The 23,789-nt window shown below is 42.5% G+C and overlaps 1 pseudogene; it reads right to left on the bottom strand.

Annotated features, from left to right (window-relative positions):
* Nucleotides 1-760: 760 nt before the first annotated feature.
* Nucleotides 761-890, bottom strand: LOC149469523 (U2 spliceosomal RNA; annotated as a pseudogene).
* Between the last annotated feature and the right edge of the window lie 22,899 nt (nt 891-23,789).

Here is a 23,789-nt window from a genome sequence, read left to right as displayed (position 1 = left end):
TTACAATATAAGGGAGACAGTACAATTACAATACATTTCAGTACAGAAGGAATATGAGGGCCCTGCTAATGGAGCTTACAATCTAAAGGAAGGGGGAGGTGATACAAAAGGTGATAGCTGTGGGGGTTGATCTGGTGGAGGTGGAGTAGGCTTCCCTGAATAAGTGAGTTTTCAAAGATCACCTAAAGGCAGACAGGGTGGGGGCTGACCGGACATACTGTGGTAGGGAGTTCAAGAGGATGGGATAGGCTCTGGAGAAGTCCTGGAGGCGAGCGTGGGAGGAGGTGATGAGGGAGCTAGAGAGGAAGATATCTTGGGAGGAACAGAGTGGGCGATATCTGCGGATGAGGTTGGCAATGTAGCTAGGGGCAGTGTTGTGGATGTCTTTGTAAACTGTGGTTATTATTTTGAATTTTATACATTGGGTTAGTGGAAGCCAGTGAAGGGATTGGCAGAGTGGGGCAGCAGTCGCTGATCGGTTGGTAAGGTGTATGAGTCTAGCAGCAGTGTTCATAATAGACTGAAGGGGGGATAGCCTGTGTAACGGTAGACCAGTGAAGAGGGAGTTGCAGTAATCAAGGCGGGATAAAACCAAGGCATGAATAAGTTGTTTTGTGGTTTCATTGGTCAGAAAGGGGCAGATTTTGGAAATGTTCAGGAGGTTGAGGTGGCAGGATTTAGCCAGTGATTGGATGTGGGGCCCAAAGGAGAAGGCAGAGTCTAGGATTACGGCTAGCACCCTGGCATGAGGGGAAGGACTAATGGTTTTGCTGTTGATCTTAATGGTAAAGTCGTGAGTGGGGAATCGGGGGGAGGAGGAAATATTACAAGCTCAGTTTTGATAAGAACAGATACTACACTTGATCTTAGCCAAAAGGCCAAGAAGCAACAAAAGGAAAAGACATTCATACATGTAAAGTAATTTTTTCTGGAGAGAATATAAATATCCACTTTTATTTAATCAGGGGTATCTCAAAGGGCTTACATGATGTTCAGTAAAGCTTTATAGAAGCCTACACAATGTTAGCAATCTGGTATGCAAATAGCAAACAGCTGTTATAATTCCTGACTCCGACCGGCCTCCTTTGTTTAACTATTGACCAGTTACTCTAATGCGTGACCTCACCAACACTTTGGCATGGGAAATGGTGATCTACAGCTAGAGGTAATGAAAGCTGATTTCTATTTTCATATAAGGACTGATACCCAGTTTTTCAGACTTTCTAAAATAATCAGAAAGGTTGTGCAAGGTAATGTGTTAGGAACGTAAGGATGCTCCATCGTTTGTTGGAAATGAAAATGATCAACTTACAGAGGACTGAATTCAAAGACACCCTGAAAATCAAAGTGAAAAAATGATGCAACAGGCCAGGGGCGGACTGACAACTCATGGGGGCCCCGGGCAACAGGGGATCATGGGGCCCTGTATTCTTGCCCAAAGATTTTGGAGCACTTCATGCTTCCTTCCACAGACAAGCTTTATGGGGATGCTGACTTAATTTTCAAGCAGGACTTGGCACCTGCCCACACTGCCAAAAGCACCAAAACCTGGTTCAATGACCGTGGGATTACTGTGCTTGATTGGCCAGCAAACTCGCCTGACCTGAACCCCATAGAGAATCTATGGGGCATTGCCAAGAGAAAGATGAGAGACATGAGACCGAACAATGCAGAAGAGCTGAAGGCCGCTATTGAAGCATCCTGGTCTTCCATAACACCTCAGCAGTGCCACAGGCTGATAGCTTCCATGCCACGCCGCATTGAGGCAGTAATTGCTGCAAAAGGGGCCCAAACCAAGTACTGAGTTCATATGCATGCTTATACTTTTCAGAGGTCCAATATTGTTCTATGTACAATCCTTATTTTATTGATTGCATGTAATATTCTAATTTTCTGAGATTGTGGATTTGGGGTTTTCATGAGCTGTAAGCCATAATCATCACAATTATGACAAATCACGGCTTGAACTATCTTTCTTTGCATGTAATGAGTCTATCTCATATATTCGTTTCACCTTTTAAGTTGCATTACTGAAATAAATGAACTTTTGCACGATATTCTAATTTTTCGAGTTTCACCTGTATATGCCTTGGTGCTCCTCATGCAGAAATAGTACAGTGTACCTATGGTACCGCAAAGTGCAATAGCAAAATGCAAAGGCTATTATCCATGTAGCAAAATCTGATTGATTTAAGTAGCTGAACATTGCCCCTTCCATTGCCTTAATAAATAAGCCTGTGTAATTATGTATTTTAAGCACATTGCTGTGTTACAGTACTGTGCCATTCTTTAACATGGAGAAATAAAATTTTTATTCCTTCATAGGCTTTTGGGGTGCAAAACAAGCACCCGGCCTGAAAGCCCAACAGTGTCTAACTTTAGGGTTCCAAAGCAAGAAGACACCAATACATTGTGCCCATACCAGTGTCTTGACTTATAGGGCCCCATAGACAAATGATCATAGAATTCCTTCTTACCTTTTGTCTTGAAGTGGAGCTAAACCCTGGAAATGAACTTAACTCCCCTGTGACTTCCTTCTTCTCAGTACTTGGTTACCTCTTGGTTTGAGCTCACTCTAATGTTAACTCACTATTTCTTGCTTACAGGTGTAGCGTAGGGCATGATATGTGTCAATGCAGAATCACAGAGCCTCTTTCTTACATAGATCCTGCCTTGTGCTACAGCTACCAATCCTGGTGAAGTGTAAATAACTGTTAATGCTACTTGTGACTAGTAAGAAGTGAGAGTGGCCAGTTCCTTTTAACAGTTTAGGTTTGCCTTGAAGGCAATCACAAAATGAAGTCCTGACCCATTTAAAAGAATTATTATCAGTGCAACTTACTAATTTTCTTCAGCAGCCAGAGACATTCTTGAACTGCTGGTGGATCCTGTCACATACTACTGCTCTTGTTACATCTGTGTCCCAGGATGAAAAAGGTGATAGTAAAATATTATCTAGTTTCCTTAATCATTTCCCCTTTCCCTTGTGTTAAATAATGTTTTCTGCACTACTTAGCCTCTCCACATTCCCATTCCAGTGCTGCATCTCCACTTGTTGTTACCTACTTCCATATTAAAGCATGATTCAATCCCTTCTTGTGGGCTCAGGCTTTCATACACATAAGCCTTGTGGGTGCATCATTATACTTGCCTGGGCAGGGCCATCTTTAAGGAGGAACAAAAGGGGCAGCTTCCCTGGGCCCAGTCATTGCTGTGGGGCCCAAAGCAGCTGCCCCATACTTGTAGACTATCCCAGTTTACAATTCCTTGTCCTTTGAAGTCCTTGTTCTGGACTGTGTCCCGAAATCTCAATGTGAAGTGCTGTCACTTATACTGTCCAGCTCTGCCCTATTGCCTTGTACAGATGACTCACTTGTGGAGACCATGTCAGCATTCATATGTAAATAACGGGCATTCATATGTAAATAGCGGCCCCAATGTGGCATTCTTATGTAAACCATGCCAGCTATCATATGTACAGTTGTGTTCAAAATAATAGCAGTCAGACATCATTAGCCTGATCAATCACTGTTTTTGGTAGAAATGATATTTCTACATGGCAAATAATTTACTAGCAGGTGTAGTAGAGTAATAGAAATCCAACAGACCCAACAGTCATGACATGCATGCTGCTGATTCTGTGTAATTGAATCACTAATTGAATCACTAATTGGGTATGTTCAAAATAATAGCAGTGTGGAGTTCTATTAGTGAGGTCATTCATTCTTTGAAAAATAGGTAGCAATTATTGCCCTTATTTAAGGAAGGAAGGCAGCAAATGTACATGCTGGTTACAGTGCATTTCTCTCTGAAATTCTGAGGAAAATGGGTCATTCCAGACATTGTTCAGAAGAACAGCGTACCTTGATTAAAAAGTTGATTGGAGAGGGGAAAACATATAAAGAAGTGCAGAAAATGATAGGCTGCTCAGCTAAAATGAGCGCAAATGCTTTAAAATGGCAACCAAAACCTGAAAGACGTGGAAGAAAGCGAAAAACTACCATTCGAATGGATAGAAGAATAGCCAAAATGGCAAGGACTCAGCCAACAATCAGCTCCAGGAAGATCAAAGAAGTTCTAAAGTTCCCTGTGAGGACTGTTACAATTAGAAGACACCTATGTGAAGCCAAGCTATCTGCAAGAAACCCCCACAAAGTCCCACTGTTGAAAAACAGACATGTGCTGAAGAGGTTACAGTTTGCCAAAGAGCACATTGACTGGCTTAAAGAGAAATGGCGCAACATTTTGTGGACTGATGAAAGTAAGATTGTTCTTTTTGGGTCTAGTGGCCGGAGACAGTTTGTCAGACGACCTCCAAACACTGAATTCAAGCCACAGTACACTGTGAAGACAGTGAATCATGGTTGCGCAAGCATCATGATATGGGGATGTTTCTCATACTATGGTGTTGGGCCTATTTATCGCATACCAGGGGTCATGGATCAGTTTGAATACATCAGAATACTTGAAGAGGTCAAGCTGCCTTATGCTGAAGAGAAAATGCCCTTGAAATGGGTGTTCCAACAAGACAACGACCTCAAACACACCAGTAAACGTGCAACATCTTGGTTCCAGACCAACAAGATTGACGTTATGGAGTGGCCAGCCCAATCCCCGGATCTTAATTCAATAAAAACTTGTGGGGTGACATCAAAAATGCAGTTTCTGAGGCAAAACCAAGAAATAGAGAAGAACTGTGGAATGTAGTCCAATCATCCTGAGCTGGAATACCTGATCACAGGTGCCAGAAGTTGGTTGACTCCATGCAACACAGATGTACAGCAGTTCTCAGAAACAGTGCTTATACAACTAAATATTAATTAAGTGATTCAAAGGAAAGCAAAATCTTCAAACATTTTTCAGCTTATATAGTGAATGTTTAAGTTTGTAAAGAAGAATACAAACACTGCTATTTTTTTTGAACAGTCTAATATTCACTTTTCTTCAATTTTTTTTAGAGGAACAACACAAATTTGATCTATTTTTCTTCATGTTTTGATTTGGAATAGAATGTGTAGTGTTCCCAATGCCTTTGTGTGTATGGAAATAAAAGCTATTAGAAGGATTTTGATCTTTATTCACTTTTTTCAACACACTGCTATTATTTTGAACACAACTGTATATTATTCCCCCCTGAGGTTCCATCCACCATCACCTCTGCTGAATGCTGTCCACTGGTGAGGTCAACAGGGGCATGCTTGAAAGTCCTGCTTGCAACTGTGGTCTCTGAGCCTACCATTTGTCTGTTCTGCAAACATAAGGAAAGTGGAGGGGTGGGGTTGGTGTGGGGTGTGCAGAGGTAGGCAGAAAAACAAGTAAAAGTTTGGGGTGCACAGGTGAGCAAGGAGGGGATGTACAGAGGTAAGGGAGATGGGTGCAAAGTTGAGCAGAAGAGGCCTATAGAGTTAAGGTGGGGGTGGGGGGGAGTGGGAGAGGAGAAGATGAAGAGGTTTGGGTGCAGAAGTTAGCAGGGACATGTAGGATGCAAAGGTGTACTGACAGGGTGGATAAAGATTTACGTCACGGGCAGTACAGCCTATTCATTTCAATGGGCCACTCTATGCACTAGAAATGCAGAAATAAATTCCTTGACCTTTTCAAAATCACACCAAGCATTACAGTGCTGCAGCACCATGAATTTTGGTGCATGTGAAAATGCACACTTCAGCAGATGTGTGAGGGTTTCATTAACAATTACCTTGCATTTGTGGTCAGTGTGGAATCCTCCCTTACAATGGTGGGTCCATGTTGAAGCCCCCCCCCCCCCTTAAGTTGGTGGTCAGTGTAAATTTCCCCATACATTGGCAGCCAGTGTAGAAATGTATTGGTTGTTGGTGTAAAATTTCCCAAGCATTGGTTATCAGTGTAAATTCTTCATTCCATTCGTAGTCAGTGTAAATGTCCCTTTACATTGATGGTAAGTGCAGAATTGCCCTTACACTGGTGGTCAGTGTAAATCCCACCTTACATTGGTCATCAGTGAAATCTCCCCTAACATTGGTGGTCAATGTAAAAATGTCACCACCCATCCCCTTCCAGCATTGCCACTTATCCCATCCACCCCGAGCACTTCCACTCATCCCATTCCCCCAAGTACTGCCACTGATCCCATCCCCCACCAGCACTGTCACTCATATCATCCCCCACCAGCACTGTCACTCATACCATCCCCCCAGCACTACCACTTATCCCCCCCACTGTAGCAATTGTGCGCACATATATGGACGTGGACAACCATTTTGCTAAGATCCACCATCTTGTGTCATTCTCACTCCAAATCAGTCCCCCCCCCCTTTTTGGTATGTGGTTTGTGTGTGTGCTGAGTTCAGGAGTGCACAGGGCACAGCTGGATAAACTTCATGGTTGTAAACCCAATTAGCTGGTTCCATGAGGTCTGTCAGACTCTTGCTCTGGCCTGATCGTAAAGCTATAAATCCGTCAGTCACTGGACATGAAGAGCATTACGGAGTAGCAGTAAAACGCACATTCCACTGAAATCACTTTTTCATACAAATCCATAACTCCCGACAGAAACAAAGTACAATAAAACAAAGCATATATTCAGGTAGGTCATTTTAATACAAGTCACCTGATACCTTACACCCATAGATTACGTCTACCAGCAGAAAGCGATATCTCTTTAACCGTCACAGGCAGATATGTCATATCTGGTGTCTGGACGTTCAGTAGATGATTCTGCATATTATCCTACCAGTGGATAGGATGCTACATATACCTATGGAAGGTTATTAATCATGGTATAAACTTGTGAGGGATTTGGGTCACAGCCTGGGTCTCCGCCTAAACCCCCTCCCCAAATGAGACGACTGGCCCTTGGCTTCAGTAGACACCCCCTGCTGGGGGACTAGAAAACAGGCTGTCAGGCCTGGAGATGAAGATGAAGAGATTCTCCCTTGTAACATCAGGAACCAACTTTGGGAGAAAAGGCACCCTTTTGTTCCGACACTTGAACGCTGCTTAAACCAGGACTTCTGCAAGTATTCTACCTTCTTAAACTGCTTCCTTCATCTCTCTGATGTGTTATTGCTCTCTCCATTTATATATATATATATATAGGTTACATCTTTTCTGTAAATATTTTTATTGCGCCATTTTGACCTTTTTAGTAATAAATCCTACTTTCTGAAAAGTGTTGAACTGTTTCTAAAGCTCTTTGATTCAAACTAAGAATCCCTGTCTCTGAAGAGTGCTACTGTGTGTTTTAAAACCTCTGTATACATCTGCCTGCGGTGACAGTGTGTATACAGACGCTTATTCAAACATCATAGTGTTACTGCTAAGATTTGTGAGTTTCCTCCTTCTCTGTAAAAAGATGGTGGAGGCAGTGTGAAGGGTTAATTGTGTAATTAACCTGAACCAGTATCAATCGCTCTCAGGCTGCGGGCACTTAGATTGTGGTCCAGTGAGCTGGAAAAGCTTTCTGCAGGGTGCAGCTGAGCGTGGCATTGTTACGCAAGTGGCAGCATGGTTTTAGATTGGCTAGTCCTTCGGTCACAAGTTGGTGAGAAGGACTGGGGTCTGATGCCACACCCGTCACACCCACCACCACTGCCATTGATCCCAGAGTAATAATGTGCAGTAACTTCTAGCAACCAATCAGTGAGCAGTAATGATGTGCAGTAATCTTTATCAACCAATCAGTAAACAGTAGTGATCTGCTGCAATCTCTAGCAACAAATCAGTGAGCAGTAATGATGTGTAGTAACTTCTAGCAGCCAACCAGTGAGCAGTATTGATGTACAGTAACCGCTAGCAACCAATGGGGGAACGGTAATGATGTGCAGTAACTTCTAGCAACCAAATCAACAGAAAAATCATGTGCTGTAACCTCTAGCAACTAATCAGTGAGCCTTAATGTGTGTTGTAACCTCTAGCAACTAGTCATTGAGCGGTAATGATATGCTGTAACCTCCGGGAACCAATCACAATCGCTGCCTGATCTGCTGCATTATACTCATTTTAGGTCTAGCTGCTATTTATTGTATGTTTCAGAGCAGGTAGAGAGTAAATTTGCTTGGGGGTTAGGGGGCCCAAGAAAATTTTTTCCCAAGGTCTAATCAATAATAAAGATGTCCCTGTGCCTGGGCTCACAGTACTGCATCAATGGATGGCCTTCACACATCATTATGTAAGCTCCTTTCAATGCTGCGATAAGGACTGCTTGTAGGGAAGAGAAAGAACCCATGACATCACTGGATGAGCTATAACAGTAATGGAATTAAGTATTGTATTTAGGGAATTAACAGGTGTAGGACGGAGTTTAAAGAGGGGTGGGAAGCAGGAGATGTTCTTTAACCACCTCTGACCTAGGTGGTGGAATATTAAGAGTCAAGGGCCCTGTAGCAAGGGTTATAGCTTTTGAAACTATAATGAACCATCGGAATCTATGGCTCTTATAAAGGTTTTTCGCTGCAGGTCATCTTGTACCCTCATTTTCACTAACTTCAGAGCTAATTTTCCTGCCTATGAACCTCTCCTGGTTATAAAAATGCTTCTTCTAGCACTGAAGAAATGGCTATGAAATGTCACACAGAGTGTTGCAAAGGAAAGTAATGCTGAAAGACATGAAAGGGTAAGTTACAAAAAGCCATGTTCTGTAGGGACAATGAACTTTCACCAGGATCTTGCCCAATCAATAGGGCACCATTGCCCACTTTGCATGGTATACTTTCTTATGGTTTCTTCTTGGTTTCTTTCTAGTTGGTTGTGTTTGGCTCCCAGTCCTCTCCTGGAGCAAATTAAACTGTGTAATAGATGTAACTCCCTCCAGGTTAGTTAGCTATTTTTTTTACATAGAGACTGAGTAGCAGCCTGGGGATTAGTCAGCCTGGGGAGTGAGGTTACCTCAGGACAGGCTAGGAGGCTTTAACAGGTCAGGGTGTCTGCAGCCCTCCCACCTTTCCAGAAACCTGAGAGCTTTCTGGAGGAGGCCCAGATCTGCATGGTTGAGGGACTTTGGCCAATCCCCTGGCAGGAGGGTGGGCATGGTTACCAGGGCAACCCTCAAATGTGGCAGAGCCTGAGGGGAGGTGTGCAGTGTTGGGTGGAAGATGGATTGAGGAAGGCTGGAGTGTGGAGCCTTGGAGGGGGCCCCAGGGAGGGGATCCCACCTACAGGCAGGTCACTGCAAAGAGGCTCTCTACTGCCTCAACGTCTCCCAGGGAGGACAGCCTGTGTAGCAGGGAAGGAGCCAGCCCAGCGTAAGGCCTGATGACAGCCACTAACCCACCAAGTGGACAGGAAAGGACAGTGTGAGTACTCTTACATTCCCTGGGCCTGATAAGGGGAGACAGCAGTCAGGTGAAAGACTCAACTAGCTTCTCATCTAGGACTGTTCTAAATTAACAGCTGTTGGGCCCCCTTGTCCAGGGTATACCCTCAGTGCAGCTGGGTGAAGAGGAGGAATCATCCAGAGGCTGAGGAGTACACTAGAAAGAGCCTTCGGTGCTCTTCATGGAAAGACTGTTGCTATCCACATTTTTGTACATACAGTGCCTTGAAAAAGTATTCATACCCCTTGAAATTTTCCATTTGTCATGTTACAACCAAAAATGTAAATGTATTTTATTGGGATTTTATATGATAGACCAACACAAGGTGGCACATAATTGTGGAGTGGAAGGAGAATGATAAATGGCTTTCAAAATTTTTTACAAATATCTGAAAAGTGTGGTGTGCATTTGTATTCAGCCCCCGAGTCAATACTTTGTAGAACCACCTTTTGCTGCAATTACAGCTGCAAGTCTTTTTGGGTATGTCTCTACCAGCTTTGCACATCTAGAGAGTGACATTTTTGCCCATTCTTCTTTGCAAAATAGCTCAAGCTCTGTCAGATTGGATGGGGAGCATCTGTGAACTTTTCAAGTTTTGCCACAGATTCTCAATTGGATTTAGGTCTGGACTTTGAATTCTAACACATGAATATGATTTGATCTAAACCATTCCATTGTAGCTCTGGCTATATGTTAAGGGTTGTTGTCCTGCTGAAAGGTGAACTTTCGCTCCAGTCTCAAGTCTTTTGCAGATTATAACAGGTTTTCTTCTAAGATTGCCCTGTATTTGGCTCCAACAATCTTCCCAACAATTCTGACCAGCTTCCCTGTCCCTGCTGAAGAAAAGCATCCTCACAACATGATGTTGCCACCAACATGTTTCACAGTGGGGATGGTGTGTTTATGGTGATGTGCAGTGTTAGTTTTCCACCATACATAGTGTTTTGCTTTTAGGCCAAAACATTAGATTTTGGCCTCGTCTGACCAGAGCACCTTCTTCCACATGTTTGCTGTGTCCCCCTTATGGATTCTTGCAAACTGCAAACAGTACTTCTTATGGTTTTCTTTCAACATTGGCTCTCTTCTTGCCACTCTTTCATAAAGGCCAGATTTGTGATGTGCACGACTAACAGTTGTCCTGTGGACAGATTCTCCCACCTGAGCTGTGGATCTCTGAAGCTACTCCAGAGTTACCATGGGCATCTTGGCTGCTTCTCTGATTAATGCTCTCCTTGCCTGGCCTGTCATTTTAGGTGGACAGCCACGTCTTGGTAGGTTTGCAGTTGTACCATACTCAGGGGCGGACTGACCATTTGGAAACTCGGGCATTGCCAGAGGGCCCGGGGTCAGTAGGGTGCCTTTTTGAGTAGGCTTTTTTGAGTTTAGGCAAGGACACAGGGGCCCCATGATCCCCTATTGCCCGGGGGCCCCATGAGTTGTCAGTCCGCACCTGACCATACTCTTTCGATTTTTGGATGATGGATTGAACAGTGCTCTGTGAGATATTCAAAGCTTGGAATTTATTTTTATCTAACCCTGCTTTAAACTTCTCCACAACTTTAGCCCTGACCTGTTTGGTGTGTTCCTTAGCCTTCATGATGCTGTTTGTTCACTAATGTTCGCTAACAAACCTCTAAGGGCTTCACAGAACAGCTGTATTTATACTGAGATTAAATTACACACAGGTGGACTCTATTTACTAATTAGGTGACTTCTGAAGGTAATTCCACTAGATATTAGTTAGGGGTATCAGAGTAAAGGGGGCTGAATACAAATGCACGTCACACTTTTCAAAAATGTATTTGTAAAAAAATGTGAAAACCATTTAACATTTTCCTTCCACTTCACAATTATGTGCCACATTGTGTTGGTCTATCACATAAAATCCCAATAAAATACATTTACATTTTTGGTTGTAACAGACAAAATGTGGAAAATTTCAAGGGGTATGAATACTTTTTCAAAGCACTGTAGTTGCTAAGGAGTTTGTCCTCAAGATCTGCAGTTCCATGGGCATCCCTTATATCCCTAGACCCCATCCAAGTTCTTAACCCCTTAATAAAATCACAAAACCAAGCTCAAGGAATGTTCTTTGACTCCAGTGTGGAAAATGTGTGTTGCCTGTTTGTGCAGAGCATAGGGGGACCCAAACCAAATCCAGTGGCCCCTAAGGGGGTAGTGCTACATAAGTGTGCTGCTGATCCTTTACTGTCCAGTAAGAAGACAAAGAGTATGTTCTTGACCATGCTTTGAAGGTTGAAGGTACCTGAATAACAGAACTGACTGCACAGAATTACAAAACCCTTTGGCATTAAAAACAGTTCCCATAAATGTATTTCAATGGACTATTTAGTTGATTGCCTAAAGTTTAGCCTTAATGCACAAAAATCTTTCTATGTGCAATAAATATCCTTAGCAGTAGTACTGACTATGGCTGCAAGGTAAGACATGACATAGACCAGCCTGTTTCAACCAGGGAGTCTTCTGAGTTTTACAGGGGTGTTTTGGAAAAATGCCCACAAATTGCCCAACAATTGTGTACACACCAGCGAGTAGATCAAGTCTGCCATTTTGTTCCACAGGTCCACAGGTTTTGATTATGCAGCATTACAATCTTGGGCCCCGCTGGTGTCCTAACAACCAATGACTTCATCAGCTGATAATGAGGTCTTCAAGCGTCTTTACAGCATCCTTGTTTGCCCTTCCCATGTCCATCTCCATCAGCACTGGGGTCACTTTAGCTAAGCAAGGGGGATAAACTGAGGGAAAAGGGAAACACTGGAATACTAATCAGTACCAGTGTGCAAAGGTATATTTGCTTTGTAAGGATAAATCACCGCTGATGTTGGTTGTCCTATGTGTGTGCATGCTGCTGCAATTAGTAAGTTTTTTACATCTTAGAATGGGGTGCCTTGAAATTTTGCATTATTTTAAAGGGTGCCTTGAGTTAAAAAGGTTGAGAAACAATGGCATAGACAATGTATATGCATTGAAATGTGCTGGTTTGTAGTGCTATGCAATGTCCACAACTCTTTTAAATGCTTCATGTGATCCACCTATCATTATTGCTTTAAAGGGGTCTACTCAGCTGAGCTCTCTGTTCAAGAGATCTGCAGAGACAGAGGGCCAAGGAAAGAGAGAATGAGAAGAGAAAAGCTGATAAAGAAGAGATAGAGAGTGGAGGAATGAGAAGGAGAGGGGGAGGCAATGAGAGGACAGGGAGGAGAGAGAGAGGTAGAGAGAATGAATGAAAGAGATGGTAAAGCAAGAGGGATTAAGGCGAATAAGAGGAACAAAGTTAATAAAAAGGTGGCTGGGGGGTAGAAGAAATTAATAAGGTAGGTGGAAATTAGAAAAGAGGTAAAGTAGAGGAAGTATAGAAAAGAGGTAAAGATGGAGAAAGGAGAGGTGGGAAGAGAGACAGAGCAGGTAGATAGAACACAGGAAGGAACAGGAGGGGACAAGAAAAGGTGTGAGAGAATGTGGAAGACAGGGGTAGAGGGGCAGTAGAGAAGGAAAGAAGTAAATTTAAGAGGCAGGGAGAGAAAGACTGAAGCTTGAGAGAAAGAAAAGTGCAATATGTTGAGTAAGGAAGAAAAAGAAAAGGGGGAGATAAAGGAGAGAGAGATAAATATAATAGCAAGTGAAAGGGGGTATAGAGAGGGAAAGAGGGGGAGATAGGCACCAAAGAGCAAGAGATAGGAAAATAAGGAGAGATAGAGGGTAAAGAAAAGGGAATGATAGGGCACAACAAAGGGACAGAAAAAAGGAGACAGAGAAAAAGAGTGAGATAGAATTCAGAGAAAAGGGAGGAATGTGAGACATAGAAAAGACTGGGGATAATCGGTAAAGAAAAAGGGGGCGACAGAAGGTAGTTAAAAGGGGGCAGGGGGAGGGATATGAGACAGAGAAAGAGAGCTAGATAGGTGGTAGAAAAAGAGGGTGAGATGGGAGGCAGCAAAAGAAGCGAGCTAGGAGGCAAGAGAAGAGAGCGAGATAGGAGGCAGCAAAAGAGGAGAGATGGGAGGCAGCGAAAGAGGAGCGATAGGAAGCAGCGAAAGTGGAGAGATAGGAGGAAGAGAGCAGGATAGGAGGTAGCGAAAGAGGAGAGAGAGAGAGAGAGAGAGAGAGAGAGAGAGAGAGAGAGTGAGAGACATTAATTACAAAGAAACACCATGAGACAGGAAGCAGAGAAAAAGGAGGAAATAGGGGGACAGAGAAGACAGAGAAAGAGAGGCAGATAGCAGGCAGAGAAAAGGGGAGGTATTTATAGAAGACAGAGAAAGAGGGGTAAATGGGAAACAGTGAAATAGGGGAAGATAGAGTAGACAGAAAAAGAGGAGATAGGAGGATGAGAAAGAGGGGTAGGTGGATGACAGAGAAAGAGAGGGAGACAGGGAGATTTAGGGAGGAATTTAGGAGAAAGAAGGGAAGATAGGAGACAGAGAAATAAGAGTTCGGAGAAAGAGAAAGAGGGGATCTAGGAGGCAGAGAAAAAGGGGACGGATAGGAGGAAGATAAAAAGAGGGAAGATGGGAGACAGAGAAAGAAGGGAATATAGGAGACAGAGAAAGAAGGGCAGTTAGGAGGCAGAGAGAAAGTGGGGAAGATAGGATGCAGAGAAAAAGGGGAGGGGGTAGGAGGCAAAGAAAAAAGGGGAGGGGGATAGGACGCAAAGAAAAATGTGAGGGGTATATGAGTCAGAGAAACGAGAAGATAGGAGGGAGTGAAAAAAGAGGAGATAAGAGGAAGAGAAAGTGGGGGATATTGAAGACAGAGCAAAAGGGGCAATAGGAGGCACAGAAAAAGGAGATATAGGAGGCATAAGAAATGGGGAAGATAGATGACAGAGAAAGAGGAGGAAGTAAATGACAGAGAAGCAGGGGAAGATTGGATGCAAAGAAACTGGGGGGTATAGAACAGAAAGAGAGGGAGACAGAGAGATAGAGGGAGGAATAGGAAGCAGAGACAGAGGTGGAGAAAGAGGTCAGAGAAAGAGGGGGGATAGAGGCAGAGAAAAAGGGAGAGATACGAGGCGGAAAAAAGGGAAGATGGGAGACAGAGAAAGAAGAGGAGAAAGGTGACAGAGAAAAAGGGAGAGACGGGAAGCAGAGAAAGAGGGGGAGATCAGAGAAGAGACAGGGTTCAGAAAAATATAGTGGGATGGTAGACAGAGAAAGAGGGGGAGGTAGTTGACAGAGAAAGAGGAGTTAAAAAATTAAAGAGAAACAGGGTAAGACAGGAGACAGAGAAAAAGGGGGAAACAGGAAATGAAGAAAGATGGGGACATAGACTGCAATTAAGAGGGAAATAGGTGACAGATAAGGAAGGGAAGATAGGACACAGTGAAATAGAAGGATAAAGAAGACAGAGAAAGAGGGGGCAAAAAGTGACAGATGGAGGGAGATACATGACTGAGAAACAGATTTAAACAGAAGTAGAGAAAAGGGGTAAACAGAAGAAGAAAGAGGGGGAGATAGAAAACAAAAAAAGAGGGGAATATAGGAGGCATAAAAATGGGGATATAGAAGACAGAGGAAGAGGGGAGAATTGAGGCAGGAAAAGAGAAGAGATAGGAGGAAGAAAAAGAGAGTGGGATCAGAGACAGATAAACAGGAGGAGAAAGATGACAGAAAAAGAAAAGGCAAAAAAAAAAATGACAGAAAATGAGGGGGAGACAAATGACAGAAACAGGGTAAGACAGGAGGAAGAGAAAAAAGGGGAAACAGGAGAGAGCAAATGAGGGATTAGATAGGAAGCAGAGAAAGAGTGTTGGATAGGAGGCAGATGAAGAGAGGAAGATATATGACAGAAAGAGGAAAATAGGAGACAGAGAAAGAGGGGAAGATAGGAAGCAGAGAAAAGGGGGGAGATAGGAGGCAGAAGAATGGGTAATAGATGACATAGAAAGAGGAGGAAATAGGAGACAGAAAGGAAGGGAAGAAGGAGACAAATAGACGAATTTAGAAGACAGAGAAAAGGGGATGATAGGAGGGAGAGATACCAGGCAGATAAAAGGGGAAAGTAGTGAAAGAGGGGGATATAACAGGAAAAGAAAGAAGGGAAGATAGGAGAAAATAGATAGTTAACAGAGAAAAGGGCGATGACAGGAGGCAGAGGAAGAGGGGGAGATAGTAAATAAAGAACAGAAATATTAGAGATGGAAGGAAAGAAAATAATAGGTATCAAGGGTGAGTAGATGAGGCAGGTAGAAGACAGGAAAGAAAGAGGGTCAGAATGGAAAAGCTAGGAAGAAAGTGGGAAACAAATAGATGAGAGCCCAAGAGAAATGGGAGAGAAGAAGAGGGAAAGTAATACTGAAAGACCATGGAAGGGATAAAAAGAGAAGAAAGTAGGATACATAAGGCTGTCTCATAAACAGCTGCTGCAGAAAATAAAATGAGAGGGAAACAAAAGCAATGTTCAGCGTGAATATCACAGCTTTTCTTTTTCACCAAATAAGCCATCGTTCTTAAATCTGCAATCAGCAGTATAAGCGTCTCCCTGATAAGCTGCTTGTACTGCGTTTCTATAGCCACAGAAAATAAGTCTGCGGTGTCTGAACGAATATAATAAACTGAAAGAGGCAGCCAGGAGAAGTGCAAGCAGGGAAGAAACTGTGCAAGCGAAAAGACAGCAAGAGAAGCAAATCTCCTTGAGCTAACACGGTTGCTATGACTACACGCCAAAGAGGAACAGGAAGCCGCAGAAAATAGAATCCTTTTTGCTGAGGCCTGCAATAGCTCTGTGGAGCCCAGCTCCCTGCAGGAGGTTACCAGGGATACACTGATGAAAGGGAGGCTGCCGCATTTTTTTTCTTCCCCCTTCCGTTCATTAAAATCTGCTGGCTGCTGCACCTTTGCAGGTAGCAGGACAAGGCGATCTGTGGAGGGAGGAGAGATATGTAGGACAAACAAAAGAAAATCATAAGAGAGCCCCGTGCTGAACAGAGCGTTAAGCAGAAGCAGTTATCTCTGGCTTGAATTAATCATTTGCTCTGGAGATATCATAAGAGTTTTGAGCTCCTGGGGATTGTATAATCTTGTTATTCAGAGGCCGAGAATAACAGAGTTCTGGATTCACTTGTAAATTGTTCCTTGGTTCTTCATAGGGCCCAAAGCTATCCATAGATATAAGATGGTGGTTGGACATGTGAGCATGACCGTTCAAAGATAGTTTTTTTTTTTTTTTTTTAAATTTAAAACATTTATATTAACATCATGATTGATTTTCAAAGCATACATGATAAAAGCGGATTTAAACTCAAAATTTATGTCCATTTTAAAAAAATTATAGAAAATTTGGGTAGATAGGTAGGAGTTTTAAATTCAGCATAAAAATACAAGGACTGGTGACTCTCTGTTTCAGGTAATATCTGCTTCACCCTAATAGCTGGTTTAAGCTAATATCACTGCAACCGCTCAATGAGACTGTTAAGGCATTTAAAATATCAGCTGAAGACTCTGCTGATGTCAAGGGGTTTATTTACTAAAGCTGGAGAGTGCAAAAATCAGGCTAACTTCTACAAATAAACCAATCAGCTTCCAGGTTTTATTGCTAAAGCTTAGTTGAACAAGATGAGGTTAGAAGCTGATTGGTTTATTTGCAGAAGTTAGCCTGATTTTGCACTCTCCAGCTTTAGTAAATAAACCCCCAAGTGTCAGAATGCAGAGCTGTTGCAATCCACATGACCTAATGCTGGCCTTACATCCAATGGTATGGCAGACATCCAACTTTATTCTTTTTTCAATACCCCCATCTACCCTTGCTAACACAATCTTAAAGAATTGCTGAAATCCAGCTCAGCCAATTGTCTGTGCCTAAAGATAATGGCCCAGTCTATCAACTCATAGCTATAATGCATAGTTTGGAGCCAAACCCCTGTGTACCTTTTTTCTTCTTTTTTCTTTGACATCCTATATAGACCTCTGTTAAAAATGCTTTAACAAATGTTTGATAGCACACTCAACCTTTCATCTAAATCACTTGTGGGTTTAACCAATAATTTTTTGCATATTAATTCTTCATGGTCTGTGTAACTGGAAATGTGGTAGGGGTTTGTCTTTTGCTTGTATATCTTGTGCTAAATATTATCCATGTTTTTCATCTCAAAAGGTTGGCAGGTATGATAATAGTTATTACGCAATCTTGTCTAAAATGGGATGGGTGGAGAGCAATCAATTTTATGTCTCTGGATATCTTAAGGCATCATGCACACAGGACATTTTAAAAAAAAACTCCTAGAAGCTTTCCTGACAGCAGCATTTTTGCAGAAAAAACACCTGACACTTGTAAAAATATCTAATGCTTTTACAAGCGTTTAGGCGCGTTTACAAGCATCAAGTGCTTGGGTGTTAATTCGTGTAATTGGCTAGAATTTATTCACTTAGCGCTTAGCATTTAAATGTGTTTAGGCACTTTTAGATGCATTTAACTGCATCAAGTGTTTTTTCTGCCAAAACGTTGCTGCTCCTGGATGCACTGGGTTTTTTTTTTCCTGCTGGTAAACGCTACTGCTACTAAAAGATTCTAAAAGTCTATGTGTGTATGGACACATAGGATAAAATAGAGGGCCATCTGAAAGCAGTAAAGTAAAAAAAAAAATGCCTGATGCCCCCAAAAGTGTCTGCAAAAACATCCTTTGTGCATGAGGCCTAAAGAGGAACTTCAGTCCACCGTAGGTTTGGCCCTGCCCCCCTCTGGTGCTGACATTTTTTACTCTAGTGTGTGTGCAGATATGCGAAAGTGCTCTTCCTGGTCTTGCACATCTGTACATGAATGGAATCTGAGGAATTTTGTCCAGTTGAGAACAAAAACAATAAAGTAAAAAAATTAACAAATAATCCAAATGTGAGATATGGGAGGGGGAATAAGGAGAAAGCAGGGGAAAGTTAAGGGTGCATTTAGGGTGAATGTCCACTTTAAAGTGTATCTAAACCCAAGAACAAAAACTGAATATATTGTAGCTTATCAGTTATTGTATGTCATGGCTGCATTGGTTTTATTTTTTCAGTGCTGTTTTGTGTTTATTTTTTCTTGGTAATCCTGTGAATGACACACTTCCTGTCCTAGGGTGATTACGCTAAATGATCACAAACAAACAAAAAATTTCACAGGACACTCACCTCACTCAGCTAGTATGCAAAAAAACTAATTGAAACAATATATATATAAATGGATATAAAAGTCCCAATAAGCAATCACTGTGATGTGACTGATGGTGGTGGGTGTTTAAGGTGAGGTCACTCAGAGGTTCCTTTCATGGATGGTCTGGTCATAGGGGAGTTAATCCAACCTCCAGCCGGTTGGAGGATGGATTAACTCCCCTATGACCAGACCATCCATCAGAGGGAAAGATTTCCTGACCAGACCAGGTTCCATTGAAGGGAGATCTCCAGGCCGGCAAATATTGGCTAAATGCGCATATAGATTGCGCTTCTGGTGAGTTTGCAATCCCACTAATCTATCGCACACCATAGGATGATAAGTACTTCCGACTATTTGGTTGATTCCAGTATATATGCGCACAACCTGGTGGAATAGCACCTTCACGTCACAGTGATTGCTTATTGGGACTTTTATATCCATTTATATATATTGTTTTGGTTGTCTTTTATGATTTTAATTAGTTTAAAGACTGTGAATTTTTAATACTTGGATTGATTTATGCGCTGCACCTTCCCTTAGCACATTTGATCAGATTGAGAGGACTTGTAGTTCCTTTTTTGGTGCATATAGCTGCTATTTTTGGGAGCGCTCGCTGATTTTTTTTGTGTTAAAAAAATGATTGACCCTAACAATTCATGGTAAAACAGAGGGTTTAGTTGCACACATTTTAAATATATGCAAAAGCCGCAGTACCTATCTAAGGCTCCTCTGTATACTGTGGTCCTAACACTTTGAGAGTCTTCAATTTGGATAAATTAAGATAAGGTTTGCTTGGAGGGAGCCCACTCCTCGTTAAGGGCACACGGTCACAATGGATGCCCAGCAAGAGCACAATGTGCAATTATGCTCACTCTCTCCCTGCTACTCCACTGATTTGGAGTACAAACTCACTTCATCTCTATTACATGGAGGGTGAGGAAATTTGTAGCATACAGATGATAGTTGGAAGTAGGATAATATTGCTTGTGATTTCAGTTCAATTCAAGTGGCAAGATCAATAAATATTGTCTGTACTTGCTGAGAATGTTATTATACTGAAAAATGAAAGTGAATGCAGCCACTATATTTTATGACTGGTAAGAAGCAGTAGAATATATATTTGTTCTTAGGTTAGATATCCTTTTTAGAATCTTCATAGACAACAAATTTCTCATAGAAAACAACTAGCAGGGGTCCCCTTTCTGCAGGCAACCTGTTGTTTGGGTAGATCCAGGCTTCTTGATCTTGGCAGGTCCAATTGATTGTTATTTGCAGCAATCACGTGACAGTGAGGCCATATTGCAGTATCCAAGGTGGTGTGCACAAGCACTGCTGACACCCGTTTGCTTATGGAGACAAAATAGGCAGGTGGAGACAAGATGGGCAGGTGTCTTACCATCAGTTGTTCTCTAATGTCTGTCAATCTGTGGCTAGCTTTAATGCTGCACTGTAGCACTCTTCCTGTCTGGGAGGTTGAGGATAACTCCCTAGATTGTGTGGCAGGCTAGCATTTTACTTCTCAGGGCGGAATCCTTGACCTATTGTGGGTTAGAATAAAAAGCTGGACATCAGTCACTTTAGTCTTTTCAAGGTTTACTTTGTTCAATAAACTCTGCAGAGAGGGTTAGAGCAGAAGATACCCAACACAGGAAAAAATAGCTCAGACCTTTGGTAGCAATTAATGTAGTTTGCTCTTTAAAGGGGAACTAAAGTTCGTAATAGTTACCTCTACTCCAAAGGTCTAATGCCCACAAAGACCCTCACTGGCATCTTCTCCCTGACTATTCCAGGTGCCAGTCTTTAGGCATCGTGTTTGGCCAGCGCAAGCGAACACCACTCAATCATCCTGGCACAATGGCATCATGCCAAGAATAGATGCTGAGTTGCACATGAATAGTGTACGTTCAATAGAAAACTGCAAGTAATATTGTTTTATTGCAGAAGAGAGATAGCATGTCTCTTCTGCAATAAAAAGCTGCCTGCTCGCAATTTAATTTTTTTATTTTCGTAACGTTAAATGTCGGTATTGGTCCTCCACTTTTTAGGCTCTTGCCACTATACAAGCAGTCACCAGTACCTTAGATGATGAGCATTGAGTACTTTTTGCAATGTCCAACAGCAGCAGCTTATACCAAGCTCACGTGGTCACTCTTCAGCACAATAAGCGTCTTCCTTAGATGCTTCATACATGCAACCCATCTTCCTGCTTAGCTTTTTTTGGATTTACCCTCCAGCAAGGCAGCTCAGGTTCACCAGGTCTTAACAGAGGCTTCCATCTGGAGCAAAACGCAAGAAAGAAAATACCAATCACAAATTCCATGGCAGCAACCCAGGAGACAAATATCCTTCTTACACTGGCATTCTCTCCAGGCCAAGCCTGTGAGGCAAAGGTATTACCTGCCTGGGAGGAAGTGATCCTTCCAGAAGCTCAACCTGAATATGTATTTGCTTCCCTAGCATGCTTCACTGGTATATACTGTACCTCCTAGTGACATGCCAAGACAGTATAAATTTAACCCATTACATTGAATATTCTCACTCTAATTGCCGGAGAATACTTGGCCGTACCAGGCAGAAGTAACCAATGTCCAGGATTTAGGGGAAACTCAATGAACAAAGAAACAGTGAACAGTTAGCCCAGGCTGGCTACAACCCAGATGCAACACAAGATTTAGACAAGAGACATTCCAGCTTACAGTGTTGTAAGCTGGTACACAAATATGAAAAATCTTCCTACATAAGTTGTACTTGTTACACAACAAACATACAATTTTACAGACAGTAAATCAATCAAAATCAGAGAGTAGATTTCTATTACATTAACTGTGTGACAATCAGCTAAAATTTGTGTTTGCGTTATTTTTTTCTGCTAGTCTTTATCTTCACTAATAGACCTCCTAAGCACCAGCTATACCTTCAATCCTGTTGTATAGACTCCTCTGCAGTGTTGAAATTGCTTACTCTGATTTCAATGCACACTGCAAGATTCTCAAAGTTGGTATTAGAAGCAATCACAAGGCAGATAGAGTCTTATAAATTTCCTGGCTGGAAGACATCCAGCATTATCTAGATCAGAGGTACTGAAATAAAATGAATGGATGTCCCATTAGTAAAGTTTTCTTTCAGACGAGATCCTAATCACGTTTCTGCAATGATTCACATCACAGCTCTTTTCCTCTTATACCACAATCCTGTTCTTCCATCAGTGTCTTCAATCCCCCACTTCATGTCACGGTTTCCCCTTCATAGCAGTGTCCTCTGCCCCCTTTACATCACCCCCCAACAGCAGTGACCTCTGCCCCCTTCATATCACCCCCCCCCCCACAGTGGTGTCATCTGCCTCCTTTATATCACCCCTCCACAGCGGTGTCCTTTGCCCCCACACATCACCCTCCCACAGTGGTGTCCCCTGCTCCCTTTACTTCACCCCCCCACACACACACAGTGGTGTCCTCTGCCCCCTTTCATATTATCCCCCAAGCAGTGTCTATCTCTCCCCATCACATCACAGACCCCCAGCCATATCCTCTTCCCCTACAAATGTTGTATTGTGTATGTATAGTCTGTCCATGTCCTCTGCCCCCTTTACAACCCCCCCCCCTTCCCCAGCAGTTTCCTCCTCTTCCACTTCAAATCACCCCCCACCACCCATATTCTCTGCCCACCTTCACTCTCCTACTTTACATGGGCACACAGCAGAGCAGAGGCAGGACAGCTCTGGATGAAGGGCAGGAGAGTTAACTTTTCATATTAAGTTGGGGATTGGTTTCTAGGACCACCCTGTGCCCTAGCAACCAATCACCTGCTGGTTAAATTGAACTGTTAACTCCGTTAGCTCCCACTCCTATTCCCACTTCTGCCCTCCATCCAGAGCTGTCCTGCCTCCCGCTCTGTTGTGAAAAGGACAGCAGTGGAGGCTGGGGTAAGAGGCGGTTCCTAAATGGTAGTCTGGATGGGACAATGACTTGGTCCACATCCGGAACGTGGTTCACCATTTAGTTATGCCTGATATAGGTAATTATTCCCCAGCCTGACTGTCCTTGAGCCACCCCTTTCGTTCATTGGATTTTGATTCTTCCAGTCATAGACACATGATCATAGAGAGTATCACACGTGGGCATTAGCAAGGGTGGTTTGAATGTACTGTAAATATAATTTGCCTAGGAACGCCCAATCCTCCAGACTGATATCCACCCGCCAATACATTTTTACATTTGCATAACTTCTCCCTAGAGCCATCCCACTGCTTGAATCAGGGACGAGGGCTTTTCAGAACAAGGGGCTGAGGGTAAATCTGAGAGCAAAAAAAAAAAAACCTGACAAGGGTTTCTAACCCTTTCCCACTGGACAGGCATTTAAACTGTCTATGTGAGAAGTGATCTCAGAGTGAGTGTGAAAGAGGACCTAGTTGATGCAGAGTGTGATGAGGCTGAAGTATTATGGGTGGAACTGCACATGCGGGTGCGTACTACAAAGGTAATCATTGGAGTTTGTTATAAGCCTCCCAGTGTTAATGAGGAGGTGGAAACTCAGCTCCTTGAACAGATCGAAAGGGCTGCAAGGGCTGGGACAGTGTTAATAATGGGGGATTTTAACTACCCAGAAATTGACTGGAGTAATAGTACTCCAGGAACAGTTAAAGGGCAAAATTTTTAAACCTACTACAGGACAATTTTATGGTACAGTTCATAGAGGCCCTTACAAGGAATGATGCTCTGCTGGACCTGGTAATCTCAAACCATGTAGAGCTTATTACGAATGTCCGTATAAAAGAACATGTGGGTAGCAGTGATCATAGCATGATTTAATTTATTGTTAGCTGTAAACAGCGAGCACATATGGGAAAAATAAAACCGCTCAATTTTAAGAGAACTAAATTTCCAAGGCTGAGAGCTGCTTTCCAAGACTGGGAGGGAATATTAGCATTGATGAACACAACACAGAAATGGGAGTTCTTCAAAAAGACTGTATGTGAACACACAGCAAAATATATTCTTATGGGCAACACGTTTGAAAGTCTAAAAATGAAACTTATGTGGCTTACGGCCAAAGTTAAAAAAGCTATAGATAATAAGAAAAGAACTTTTATTAAATAGAAAATGAAGGAACGCTATCATCGTTTCAACGTTACAAAGAGTATAACAGAATATGCAAAAAGGAAATAAAGGTTGCAAAAATTGAAAATGAATGACAGATTGCATAAGGTAGCAAGACCAACCCCAAAAAAATTCTTTAAATATATTAATAGTAAAAAAGTCCGGTCCGAGCATGTAAGCCCTTTACAAAATAATCTAGAGTGGGTGACTGGGGACAAAAAGAAGGCATTTATTAAATACCTTCTTCAGCTCT

The sequence above is a fragment of the Staurois parvus genome, unplaced genomic scaffold, assembly GCF_062004578.1.
Source record: "Staurois parvus isolate SC_StPar_1 unplaced genomic scaffold, SC_StPar_1.0 ptg000068l, whole genome shotgun sequence".
Lineage (NCBI taxonomy): Eukaryota > Metazoa > Chordata > Amphibia > Anura > Ranidae > Staurois > Staurois parvus.
The sequence above is the reverse complement of the archived record's forward strand: the minus strand, read 5'-3'. Positions and strand labels throughout refer to the sequence as shown.